This window comes from Parasteatoda tepidariorum, chromosome 12 (assembly GCF_982258835.1).
Source record: "Parasteatoda tepidariorum strain Cologne lab strain chromosome 12, Ptep-v5.0, whole genome shotgun sequence".
NCBI lineage: Eukaryota > Metazoa > Arthropoda > Arachnida > Araneae > Theridiidae > Parasteatoda > Parasteatoda tepidariorum.
The window spans coordinates 11,289,732-11,304,129 of record NC_141766.1 but is presented as its reverse complement, the minus strand read 5'-3'; the positions used below and the strand labels follow the sequence as shown (position 1 = coordinate 11,304,129).

The 14,398-nt window shown below is 26.6% G+C and overlaps 1 protein-coding gene across 1 annotated transcript in view; it reads right to left on the bottom strand.

The window, feature by feature from the left end:
* Positions 1 to 13,981, bottom strand: part of LOC107443800 (solute carrier organic anion transporter family member 74D) — a 160,478-nt gene extending 146,497 nt beyond the window's left edge. Inside the window, exon 1 of the mRNA XM_087156017.1 lies at positions 13,632 to 13,981. The gene's annotated coding sequence lies outside the window, so the exon portion shown is untranslated. The remainder of the gene's footprint in view (positions 1 to 13,631) is intronic.
* Positions 13,982 to 14,398: the final 417 nt, after the last annotated feature.

Sequence of the window (14,398 nt, the reverse complement as noted above, 5' to 3'; positions counted from 1 at the left end):
ACTTTTGTTTTTATAATAAAATACTCGGGGCATGCGGGTGTTTGGGATGATTTGAGTACGAAATAGTTTTGTTTTTGTAAATGAAACTTATTTTGTAAAGTGGGTAAATGTATAATAGACTTAAATTGCAGAGATAAAGATCACAGTGCTATATTCTGATAGAACAATGACATAATAATATAGTTTTCCTTATAATTATAAAATTATTTTATAATAAAGATTCTACAGGCTCTGAAACTCCGAAATAAAACATATCTTTTATGCATCCCCCCATGTTGAGAATTTTTGTAATTGAAATGCTTTTTATTATATTTATAATATAAAAAGAATTAAAATTTAGAAAATGTCTAAAACTAGTATTGCTTAAAGCGAGATCATTTACAGAAAATTCCTGCACGGAGAAATATATTTCCGTAAATTTACAGTACTGGATGGCAATATAATATTTCTGGTAAAAGAAAACCATAATTCTGATTAATAAAACTAAAATATACAGTATTGAAACCATCCACTTGGCAATTTTTCCGTTCGCATGGCAACGGTGAAGCGGAAATTATTGTTTTCAAAATTATAGTTCTTATTATCATCCATTTAGTTAGTAGTATATATACAAAACTAATAAATAAATTTAACCGAAAAAATGATTGCTCAAAGACTCCATGATAAAACGATTTGTTGAAAATTGCGGTTTTCAAAATTATAGTTCTTATTACCCCTTATTCAGTAAAAAATACAATGAAATGCAAATTTAAACGAGTTAAAAGTTTTTGCTCCATACTCTAAGGTATCTTGATAAAATTACCGAATTTTACCACATTTACCAAATTTTAACGCATATTATGAAACTGTTAATTTTACTGTTAATTTTATTGAAATTGTTACCAAAGTGCTTCGGTAAAAATTACCGTGTTTTTTTGTGTTCCTACAGATTAAAAAAAACTGTAAATTTGACCATATTCTAATAGTTCAGATCATACTTTTTTCTCAGTGTTAAATCGATGTTGGTTTAACTAATTGCGCTTTAAGGAAAAAATTATTATAAAAGAACGTTATTTATAGAATTTTTTACAAATGAAGTAACGATGAAATGATTGCTACAGTGAAAAAAAAAACGTTTTTTTTTTTTTAAAAAGATAACACACACACACTTTTATTTCCTAGCATATAGTTTAAACAATTTTTTCCACTTTTTTTTAGACATTCATTGTGGCATTTCACTTTAAAAATTATTAATGCCCTTTTGCTTATAGCAAAAATCTCCCTCGAACTTTGCTAATTAGGCAAAATTGACTTTAAAATGTTTTGCCAAAATTAATCTAAATTTTTTGGAACAATAGGAAGTATTTCATGTAGCTGTGTAAAAAATTTAGAATCAATTAATACGAATTGTCAAAAGTTTCGGGAAAGTTTCTTAAAATAAAAGAGATATCTCTTTTTCTTATTACCCGAAAATCTTTTTTTTTTCTTTGTACATGACTTCAAAGAGTAATGACATGTAAAGTAAACAGTAATCACGAATTCATTAGTGAGAAAATAATCAGGAGACAATGAGAATTATCAAAACTCGTTGAGACTTCATGCGTAGAGTAGCACCACCTTTTTTCAAAGAAAACAAATGCTGATACCTCTCCGCATAAATTACTTGAAACCAAATTTGGCGTACAACGGAGAAACGTAAATAAAGATTAAATGTTAGGAATTTAAATATGATTATGGGATTAAAATTTATTTAAATATTGATACCCTTCTGCAAAAAATATTTGAACATAATATTGCGTACAACGGAGCAACATCAATACAGTTTATATGCTATGAATTTAAATATTTATGAAATATTAATTTCGAAGTCATAAAATGTGAGGAAAATTTACCAGAAATTAAAGTAAGAATTTATTAAAAATATAATAAACTTTTAAACGCAATATGTATTAATCAAATTTCTTATGACAAATTAAATCTAACTTTAAATTGTATTGAAAAATAATTTGTTATGCCTATGATAAATTTTGAATTTTATGAATTTTTTTGAATTTTAAGCTTAGTGTTTGTTAAATTGATATAATAATTAATAATAGTTGTTAAAAAGATATTTATTCGCTTTCAAATTAAAAAATTCAATTAATGTAATTGAACAAAAGTTGCTAGTAATGAAAATTAAGAAAAATGTCTATCCATATAAAAAAGAAAAAGATATTTACCAGTATAACTTTACAATAATAAATTTAACTTCTATTTTGGTTTTAACTATTGTCAAAAAGTTGTGCTTCAGAGATAATCATAAAGTAAATATTATGTATATATATGACCTGCATTATAATAATTAAAAAAAACTTCTGTTTAAATTGTTGAAATGATATAAAACTATAAGTAAGCAGTTGCAATCTTTATAGCCAGGTTTTACAAACATGTGAAACTACTCACATTATTTATAAAGATAAAAATTCTGTTTGAATCATTGAAATAAAAATTAGAAGGATTATAATTTGTTTTAAGAAAAAAACATATGCACTGTAAAAATCCCGGTCAAAAGTACCGGCACTCAGGGTGCTGGTACTTTTTACAGTAAAATCCAACAAAAATACCGTAATTTATACAGAAATAATTACAGTAAAATCACTGAATCATATACTAATTAATCACCAATCTTGCCAAGTACTAATTACATAAATCTTATTGTAAAAAGGACTTAATTATATCTTACCGTAAAAATGGATTTTAAGGTGGAAAAATGGATCTTAAAAAAGATCTTACGGATGATGCACCCAAAGTGCCGGGACTTTATTCTGTAACTTCTGGAACAGTGTAAGTAAAACATTAAAAAAAAATTATTTTCTCGAAGCATATTTTTAAAAAATTACTCTTAATCTTTAATGTATTTGAGTGATTTTTAATTGCTTAAAATTAGTTTTGAAGCAAATCTAAATTGGGTTTGGGATAACCAAGATGATCACTCAAAACACTACTTCATTTACAAAGTAGGGGCCAAATTAGGAAATTTTGATACTGGCCAATTGAAGCATTTTAAACAATGACCACTTTTTAAAATATGTGAAGACGTTTCTTAAAATTGAAAGTTTTACACGAGTAAAAAGATTATAGATATTACACTATTAGAAATTTCTCGAGAAAAAATAGTTAAATAACAATTTTTTTAATTGTTATTTTCCTATATTTAAACAAAACCGTCAAATAACCAATAAATAAGATGGTATTAAGAGTATTAACTATGAGAAAAAACCATTGATTAACTGCTTTCATCTAATACTGTTAAACAAACAGAATTTTATCGTAGCAACTAGGCCCACCTACTGAAGCCAGTTAAGTCCTTGTAGCTGGGTTTGTTCGTTATAGCCGAGAGGGCTAATCTGTCTATCTTAGGCCCGACAGAACGGGGGTTCAAGTCTCAACGTTAGCACCACAATATTTCGTCTTGATAACCAATGCCTATTACCTAACGAAAAGCTTAGCTCCAATATCCAGTTAAATTTCTTTTTTGTCCGTTTTGAAACTATATTAGTTGTAAATGGTTAAAAAACTGCATCATTTTGTATTCATGGTTATTTAACCATACTAGTTGTAAACGGTTTCAAAACCGTAAAGGTGAAAAAAAGTTCTTTTACCGTAAACTTTACGGTTAATTGCATGGACAGACTGCTGTCGGTTATTTTAGCATGATTTTAGATATAAAATTCTAACGGTGTAGTAATGTAAAGACATATCTGACGAAGTATTTCTCAAAATTTTCTGAATATTAAAAAATAAAAAATTAAAATAATTTTCTGAATGTTAAAAAATATTAATAATAATTTCATATTTATTAAAAATAATAATAAAAAAAAATACCATTTTCGAAAAAATACCAAAAAAATACCAAATACCAACCATTTTCGACGGAGACAGAGGTGATGGAATGGCGATAGGAAGACAATTTTTTAATCGCCATTTATTATATTTAGACGTCCGGTGGCAACTGGTGATCCTTTAATTTTGCCCTTTAATTCAAAGAATGTGCTTTAAAAAATATTTTTCTGCTGTAAATTTTTTTAATCCACGTTCAAGATTAAACTACGTTTTGGTTTGTTTGCAAAGTTTATCATCATTACTTCAAATAGAATATGTTCCATAGACTGAATTCAGATGATTAACATTGCTTATCATTTCAGGAATGCTAAGGGGTGAAATTGGAAAAGTAGTTTGCTTTACTAATCTCATATACAAATAAAAGAACACACTCATACTAGACGACTCTAGCATTAAGTTTACATAACTTTAACAATGGGTAATACGAATCACGTAACTCTATATCTCCTTGACCATGATTAATTATAATATCTTTTTATTTATTTATTTATTTATTTGCACTTTTTTAGGAAATTAGGCAAGTTGACTTCTTTGAAGAAAATTCAAAATACGGAACTTTAATCTAATAATTACGTAGCTATTGCTTGTACAACTGTTTTTTAGTGGTTTATATATTGGATGCAAAAAAGGGGCAAAAATATAGTTTAGCCTGTTATTAAAAAAAAAAAGAAAAAAAAAGAAGAAAAAAAATTTAGAGCACAGTTTTGAACATCATACTACGGAAGACACGCATTATGTTAGAGAGAATAATTTGAACAGGTGTTCAGAGATATAAATACGACAAACTAAAATCAAAATCATTCATGAGGTATGATATATATATATATATATATATATATATATATATATATATATATATATATACTTCAAGATGTCAGCAAATACAGTCTGCTCTCGCTCCTTGCTTTATATGTTCTTATTTATGTTTTATTTTGAATTTTTCTTGAATTTCAGTGGATTTTTTTGATGATATATTTTACTTTCGAATCGGTTTATTATTTTTTTATGCTCTTCACACTATTATATTGACATATTTTGCTTTGGTTGCATAAATATAATATTAGAAAGCACTATTTTGCGGATATAATCGTGTAAGCTAATGACAGGATTATATCTTTTCATTGTTTAACTATTTTCTTATATTTTAAAATTTTAATGATTTTTTGTAATAAGTTTTACTTTTCTCATTTATCTTTCTTCATTTTTTGTTATTTTTTATCTTATATATTGTAGTGGTTCTATTTACTTTAGCTTAGGCACAGTTAATAATAAATCTAAAATAATATATATATATATATATATATATATATATATATATATATGAGCGAGTGACGATTCCTTTTATGGGAAGTTACTTTAATTAGGAAAAGCTTTAAGATACAACTCAGTTGAGTATGCTAAATTATATTAGGAAATATAGTTTCTTTGCTGCTTGGATAAAAACTTGGATAAAATTTAAATCAAATTAAGAAGCAGAATCGTATATATATTTCGATATTTAGAACAGAATTTAAATCACAATTCAAAATATCATTTTTAAATACTACAAATAGTATCATCATAGTGTTTATTAATATTTTTTCTTAATTCAAAAAAAGAGAAATTAAAAATTGCAAAAGCTTTCGATCGTTTATAATTTAACTGCATTTTATTCCAAAACTTTTTTGTTCCAATCCAGACAAGCCGGAAGAAATAGAAGTAAAGAATGAAAGTCTCAAAATGATTGCTGGAGATTTCAAGCTTATGAAGTAACATTCAGTCAATTTATTCTAACTAAAATAGATACTAAAATATGCATTGCAATAAAACTCCGCTAACTGTGGAGAAAATAATTGGATGAAAATCGATACAAAGTATAACGTTGTGTCTGTGAGTTGGAAGGACAGTTTCGACTCCTATTTGTCAGTAGAAATCATGTGACCTTTTGTTAGAACAGCAAAATTGAAGTTAGGACCTGAGTTGTTAAGAAGTAATTGCATATCGTTTAGTTAAATTGATAGTAATAAAATCCAACATACTCTTAAATTTTAAGAAAATAACGCTATTTTTATTTAAAGGAAAATATAGTGAAATAAACACATTAACAAATATATTAAACATAAATTTATTAGAAAACAGACAAACGGAATTTTACTAAATCAATGGATTTTGTTTATAAAAATGTTAGGTACGTAGATGTGTTTATTGCATTCGCAGAAAAACCAGTTCAATGTTGAACCATATTATCAGTACCTTGAACCATATTATGTTTCAATTGATATATAGCTGCAACCCTAATTAAGATGTGAAAGTGAACCATGTTTCCGTTAAAGTTGAATCATAGTATCGAGTAACTCGATAATATTGCTTAACTAAGCATTATAAACCAATTTGAACTAAAATTAATTAACTTTATTTGTCAGGGAAGAAATATAATCCGCTTTGGCTAAATAATTCACACTACTTGCGGTCTTTCATCAGTCAGTGAAAGTGATATACTGTTAAAATGATCACTCTGAAATTACAATAAAATAACCGACAGCTGTCCGATTAACCGTAATGTTTATGGTAAAGAACATTTTTCATCTTTACGGTTTTGACTTTTCGTCTACCACTGAGGATATTTCACGTCAGCACTGTGATTGGCACTAGCCGGGTGCGGAATTCGAATCGACCACCCATCGCTGGAATTCGAACCCGGTACACCTCATTGGGAGACGAGCGCTCTTTCCCCTAAACCCCACAGCTCTCGGTTATGAGGTTTTATTTTATAACAGTCGTTGAACAACCGACGCAATTTTTGGGTTTACGACACCGTAGCCTTGTAATTTTGAACCCAATCCAGAAGACAAGGGAACTCCTGGATCAAATATTGGGAGAAATTTGCTTTCGTGGGAGACATTTTAATGAAACTAACCCGCATTTGCGTTACATGGAGAGGAAAACCACGAAAACCTCCCATGGTTTATGGCTATTTGACTGTTTTGTTTGAATATAGAAAAATAACAAATAAATAAATTGTTACTCAATTTTGATGCTTTCTCAGAGAAATTTCCTACAGTGAAAAAACAAAACAAAACAATCTGGCATATTTTAGGTTAATCAATGAGGAGCTATATTCTAAAGACAAAAACATTGTTTAACTGGCAAATAATTCACTGCAAATATTTTTTGCATAGTTTTCACCATTTTTGTTGTTGAAGTAAACTAAATACACTTTTAATTGCAGAATTGTAGTTATCGTGTAGAAAAGTATATAAAATTGACAAAAAAACAATTGTTTGAATTAGTTCAAATATACTACTGAAAATATTTCTAGTTTTTTAAACAAAATATTTTTGAAATGAAGTCATAAATTGATTCTAAGGAGCATAAAAAGTTGTATTGTCAGTAAACAGGCAAACAAAAAATGAATAAATAAATAAATAAAACTATAAAACTGAAAAAATAAACAAAATACGTCAAATCTCAACACCAAAAAAATCTCAACACCAAAAAAAAAAAAAAAATGGCAAATAGACACCAAATTTTTTTACAGCGTATCTGCAAAAATCATAAAAGTTCTAAAACTGAGAAATGTCATTCGTTATTCCTAAATTTTAATATTTTTTAGAGTACAAACGATAAAAATAGCAATATTGCAATTCATCTATCCCACTTGTAATTTGTAACATAACGTAATTCAATGAATACCTTGTGATATAAATGAACGAATCTTAGAATTAGCATTGCTAAGTTCTTCTAATAATTCTATTTCTATTTTTTCACGCAGCGCGAGCTACTTAACTGATCGTAAACACAATATAAAGTATATTGATTTTGACGTCGACGCTAAATATACTTGTACTATATAGGAAAACCATAAATAATTTCTGTTTAAAACAACGTTCTTTTAGCATTCATTAAATTCCTTCTATCCTTTTCTGTACTCTACAACGTTTCTAGACCGGTCTTTATTTGCACAGCTGTATGAAAGGATGGATAAAATAATCCACCTTCTGAAGGAATAAAAACGTACAATAGATTCTATAACAATAAATATTTTTGTAACTTGTTTTTAAAAGTATTTGTCTAGCGCTATAAAAACTCTTCGAGTATTAATTGTTAAAGAAAAGTAATAAAAAATTTGAATGACTAGAAAGTATCTAGAAAATTAACTTTGATAATTAACCTAATTTAAATATTATAAGCACTTAACAATAAAAATGATATTTTAAAAAATCTTTGGATTTGCAACGTTCATTTATTTATAATTGTTTTAGTACAGTCGAACGAAACGTTATAAAGTTAAGGATAAATATATTTAAACATGATTATAATGCCTTTAATGTCATTAAAAGTTTGTAACGAATTTTATAACTAGGAACTCGTTGTATACAGCAGTAGTAACTGTAAATGATGTTATTCTAAGGATCCATCCGAATTGTTGAATTGAAAGAAAATTATATTGTATTTTAAAATATTGACAGGAAAACTAAAACATTTCATAGCATCAATATTAATGTTTTCTTTATTTTGTTGAATTAAAATTTAATAATGATTAAACTTAAAAACGCTTATTTATTTATAATTGGTTCAATACTGTTGAACGAAACGTTATAAAGTTGAGGATAAATATATTTAAACATCTTTATAATGTCTTTAATGTCATTAAAAGCTTGTAACGAATTTGATAACTAGGAACTCGTTGTATACAGCAGTAGTAACTGTAAATGATGTTATTCTAAGAATCTATCCGAATTGTTGAATTGAAATTTTTTTTTTATTATATTTTAAAATATTGACAAGAAAACTAAAACATTTCATAGCATCAATATTAATGTTTTATTTATTCTGTTGGATTAACATTTAATAATGATTAAACTTAAAAACGTATATTTATTTATAGTTGGTTCAACACTGTTGAACGAATCGTCATAAAAATGATGATAAATATATTTAAACATCATTATAATGTCTTTAATGTCATTAAAAGTTTGTAACGAATTTGATAACTAGGAATTCGTTTTATACAGCAGTAGTTACTGTAAATGATGTTATTCTAAGAATCTATTCGAATTGTTGACCTGAAAAAAATTATATTGTATTTTAAAATATTGACAGGAAAACTAAAACATTTTAGAGCATCAATATTAATGTTTTATTTATTTTGTTGGATTAACATTTACTAATGATTAAACTTAAAAACGTTTATTTACTTATAGTTGGATCAACAGTTTTAAACGAAACGCCATAAAAATGATGATAAATATATTTAAACATCATTATAATGTCTGTAATGTCATTAAGTTTGCAACGAATTTGATAACTAGGCAGCAGGAGTTACTCTAAATGATGTTATTTAAAGAATCTCTCCAATTTCTAGACTTGAAAAAAAAATTACATCATATTTTAAAATGTTGACAGGAAAATTAAATCACTTCATAGAATCAATATTAAGGATTATTTTATTTATTTATTTAGATAAACATTTAAAAATAACTTCAGAATATTAATTGTAAACATAAAATGAGAAACAAATTATGAATGAAAAATAACAATAAAGTACCCAGAAAACTTACTTTAACGTGTAACCGAATGTAAATCCTACTTTTGTTTTGATTACTTTGAATTCAAAACAAGATTGCGAAAATTTTGAATTCGTGAACAAAACAAATTCTGGTTTTACTATGAATGGTTGTTTCAGTTCAGTTGAACAAAATGTCAAAAATAGTGATAAATATATTTATACATTATAACAATGGCTTTTAATTTACAGTTAAGTTAGTAACGAATTTGATAACTAGGAACTCATTCTATGTGGCAAAAATTACTGTAAATGATACCCTTTAATAACTTTGTTCAATTTGATTGATCTCAATTTCAAACAATAAAGTGTCTTTTTCTCGCAATATTTTTCTAAATAAGTTTTTATTTGTGCATGTTGTTTCCTACTATCATTTTTAATTAGTCTGTTAGGATTGAAAAGATAGAATTAAGTTTTAAGCTTATAAGTTAAATTTAAAGTTTAAAATATTTTACGGAGTATTAATTAGGTTGATTAAAACAACTGCAACCTTAATGGAAGTTTATTATTAAACTTTGCCTAAATGAAAAAAAAAAATAACATTACATTTCGATATCAGTTTCTGGCCATTTAGAATTTAATAAAATTCAAAAAGAAGATATTTTTGTTTTCTAAAGATTTTGAATTCAAATAATTTTTTAAAATTAATTTTACAATCAATAATTGCTTCTTAAAAATTTCTTTATAGGTTTCGTTTTATATAGGCTTCTAGAATTTTTGTAGCTAAGCTTATTTCCGAATAAATTCAAAATGAGTTCACTATTTCATTTCCCGAAGTTGATAAAAATATTTCCAGTGCATTAAAATTTAATGTTCGCTTTGGAAGAAAAAAGAAAAGGAAAAGAAAATAGAAATATGACTAAAACACCGGCGAAATGTACGCTTTTTATTTCCGATATCCCCCCCCCCCTCTCGTTTTGAAATGGGGAAATAAAAAAACCATTGGATTGTCTTTTTTATCGCAAATCTTACTTCGCATAGGAAAAAGTGAGAATGACATAGGAAAAGTGAGAATAGGAAAAGTGAGAAGTGACAATGAGAATTGATAAAGACTTACATCTCATTAGCAAAGAGAGAACTAACTTTACTTACATCAACTTAATTCATGCTTTGAAGAATGGATTAGGAATTTCTCCGGAAAGGTTAAACAACAATTTAATTAATTGTTATTTTACCATATTTAACCTATACAGTCAAATAACCATAATAAAGATGGTATTTAAATTTTTAACTGTGAGAAAAATTGTTCATTGACTATTTTCAGCAAATATGGTATGTTGACACCACATTACCTCGGTTCATTTGACAAAACTCCACTCAACCACAACCTAACTCCAATATTCATTTTATAACATAACCTAACTCCAATGTTCTAAAATAATCTAACTCCATTCTGTCTCTATGGGATTCTGGTTGAACGGGGGTTCGAATCCCATTGTTGACACCACAATGTCATGGTTGATCTGACGAAACGCAACTCAACCACAACTTAACTCCAATATTCATTCTGTAACATAACTTAACTCTAATAATTATTTATATCCATAATTGGATCATGTCATTAGCATCAGAAAACTATAATGAATAGAAGAATAGAGAAAATAATAGAAAAAATAATAACATTAAAGTGCATCATAAAAAGCATAAAGTGCATCAAATAGCAAGTACAAAAACCATTTTTTTCCTTTTTAGGATTCTGTTTAGATGTACTTAAGCTTTTTCTGATATGTTCATTTGTCTTTTTTAAAACCCTCCCTATCTAACATTATAAATGTGAATTTCAAATTTTTAATAAATCTCCGAAGCATGCAACATTTTTTTATGACAGTCTTTAATTCAAAAAGTCTTATACGGATCTACAAAATTAATTTTTAAAGTCTCCTCTTACAACTTACATTAAATTAATTCTACGGAAAAATTTAAAATAGAAACAATAAATATTAATCGTTTTTTGATAATATAAACGATATTAAAAAACTGGCATGAAAATCACATTTGTTTAATTTCTATAATCAAACTGTTTGCATAAATATGCAATCAATTCAATGCAGTTTATTAATTTCTTAAATGCATCATGTTTGATATTATTTTGTTAATTTTTTGCAAAATTAAACATAAACATGAATATAGTAAAAATGCATCTCTATTAGGAAAAACAATTTTTTGTTTTCTTCTAATTTAATGCACATCAATATTATATGCATAGTTAATTTATGAAGAAAAATGAATAGAAAATAATAAATTAGCAAAAAATAATTCTATATTTCATTGATAACATTTCAAAAAGAGTTAAAATGCATAACCTAAACATAAAGCTATTAAACACAAAAAAGTAAGTAAATCAATAAAAACAAAACTGTATCAGTGGTACAAAACATTTAAATAAAAACTGTTCACAATGTATTTTATTCAACGTGGTAAAAAAAAACAGCTGAGTGTAAACGATATAATTTCTTGGAAATACCAACGACCAGTGTATCTAACATAAATATGAAAGGAAAAAAAAGAGGAAGTTGGTGTTATTGATCACATATCTCATAAAAATGTCATAACTGTTAGAAAATACTTCATCAGTATGTCATTTCATAAAAAGTAGCAAACGATTTCATGCATACAAAACATAATGATAAAATATGCGAAATGTTCTTTCCTAATTCAATAAAAAGATGTTTCTTTACTTATAAACATTAAAATCAGCTTGGGGAAAATACATTTTCCTTGATGAATATCCCTTCTGCCTTAGTTGATCATAGGCTTAAGCATCAGTTTTGCAATTTTATACGATTTAAAATTTTCGGTTATAATTTACTCGCTATCCGTTTTCTCTTTCATTTTAATTACATTAAATTTTTCTCAAAATTATTAAGCAAATTACAAACGAAATAAGAAAAAATTTTTTGATTTGCTTGAATAATGCAAATAATATTTATTCAGAGAATTTATTTATTTAATATTTCGATTATTTTAAAGGATACCTGTTACAACAGTTAATAACTAAATGAAATTACTTTTGTTGTTTGATTTTTTTTATCAGGCAAACTATACAAATTGGTACATAGTATAAGAAAAGTGCATACAAAATAATGTTAATAAAATAAGTTACTGAATAAGCAACGTGCAATTATTTGGCAAATATAATAATTCTGGCAAAAAATCACTTGAGTTAAATTAATAGATAAGTTTCATGCAGTTATGTTACTAATAGTTTTGAAAAAAACTTTAAACGTGATGCTGAAATATTAGTTATACAAATGTAAAAATGATTTTAGAAAATCGAATGAAAAATAATAGCGCATTAATTTGCTTTTGGTACTGCTCGCAATACTAAATTAAATAAAATTACGCAATCTATATAATTTGTTTGTTTCATTGTTTAATTTTTAGGTAACATAGATTATAATTATTGTAAAATTTATTTCGTTTTCAATAATTGTTCGATAAGAAAACATTTTATCATTTCACTTATTCATTCAAAGTTGAAACTTTTGAAATAGCACTAATTATAAACTGCACTGATGAAAGTAAAAAAAAAATTAAAGTATGAAAAGTGGCAAAAGAAATCATGAATGGAATGATGATAAAAATTTAAAAACGGAAACTAAAATTTCGTTGAAGAAGGATTAAAAAAAACATTGCATGGAAATTATTTTAAAAAACTGATTAAAATGTACTATAATAACGCTAATAACTAAAAATATGTAAAAAAAAAAAAAAAAAAGACTTCGAAAAATAGTTTTGTTTTCTGAATATTTTACTCATTTACACCTATTTACAAATATTATAATCCTTCTAATCTTTATTTCAATAACACAAAAACAATTATGATGATCATTTTAAATAGTTTTACATATTTTCAAAACTGCTCTAATAATTAATTACTCTAATAATGATAACGTTTATTTATATTTTTATATCCTTTCAACATTTTAACAAAAGTTTTTTGGACATAGTATTGCAATATATATATATATATATATATATATATATATATATATATATATATATATATATATATATATATATATATATATATATATATATATATTGCAATACTGTGTTCTATGTTTTTAATATTGATAATGAAACGTAATAAAACATATAAAGAGGGAAAAGTTTCGTATTTACATTCGTGCAAAACGTCACAGGTGAATGAAAATTGCGCGCACTCATGTCCTGACCATGCGGCACGCGCGAATGTAAAAGTAACCGTAACAAATTCACTTACCAGAACGTCACACATACAGGCAGTGATCCACTGATGAAATAAGTTTCGGTTTCGGCTGCCGCGTGTTTCTGGTTCTTGGGCTCAAAACCGAAATGAGAACCGCCGGCTAAGGAGAGAAGGAAAATAAATAAATAATTCTTCTTCTTCAGAGTGGTTTACCACGCCTACTTCTTGAAGGGAAAACGTTATTTCGTCGACCTTGCTTTTGTTAAGAAAACTACGAAAACTGGTTCCACTGAAACGGTTCTCTGGTTGCAGAGCGATAAATGGGTACTCTACTCTACAATCTCATCATCACTCGGACATCGCGGCGAGTGCGATCACCAAAAACTCAGTTCTCCGGCAGTAGTGGTAGAAAGGTTGCTGCAAAGATTCGCCAAGAAACTTCGCCAAGTATAGGATGAGTGGATTCTTTGGCGCAAAAGATAGGTAAACAGGGAAAGTCACGAACATCAGCACATAATTCGTATTGAGTACCGATTTGTTTTTAATGATCAAAATATAGGACGGTGTGCCGGTATTGTTGCATCGTCACTTCTTTTTGAAGTATTTTCAACAAAATTCACGCATTCTGATTAAATATTGCATCAATATTAAATTTATAAGCGTAGTAGAATTTGAAATCTTCGTTCATTCAGTTTTCTTTTATCTGATTTAAATTACTATAAGATGATTTATTGCTATTATAGTAAGATTTAAAAGAAAAAATGGAAGTAACAAAGCGCTTTTAAGGCCCCTATATTAATATCTCTCTTTTTTTATTAAAT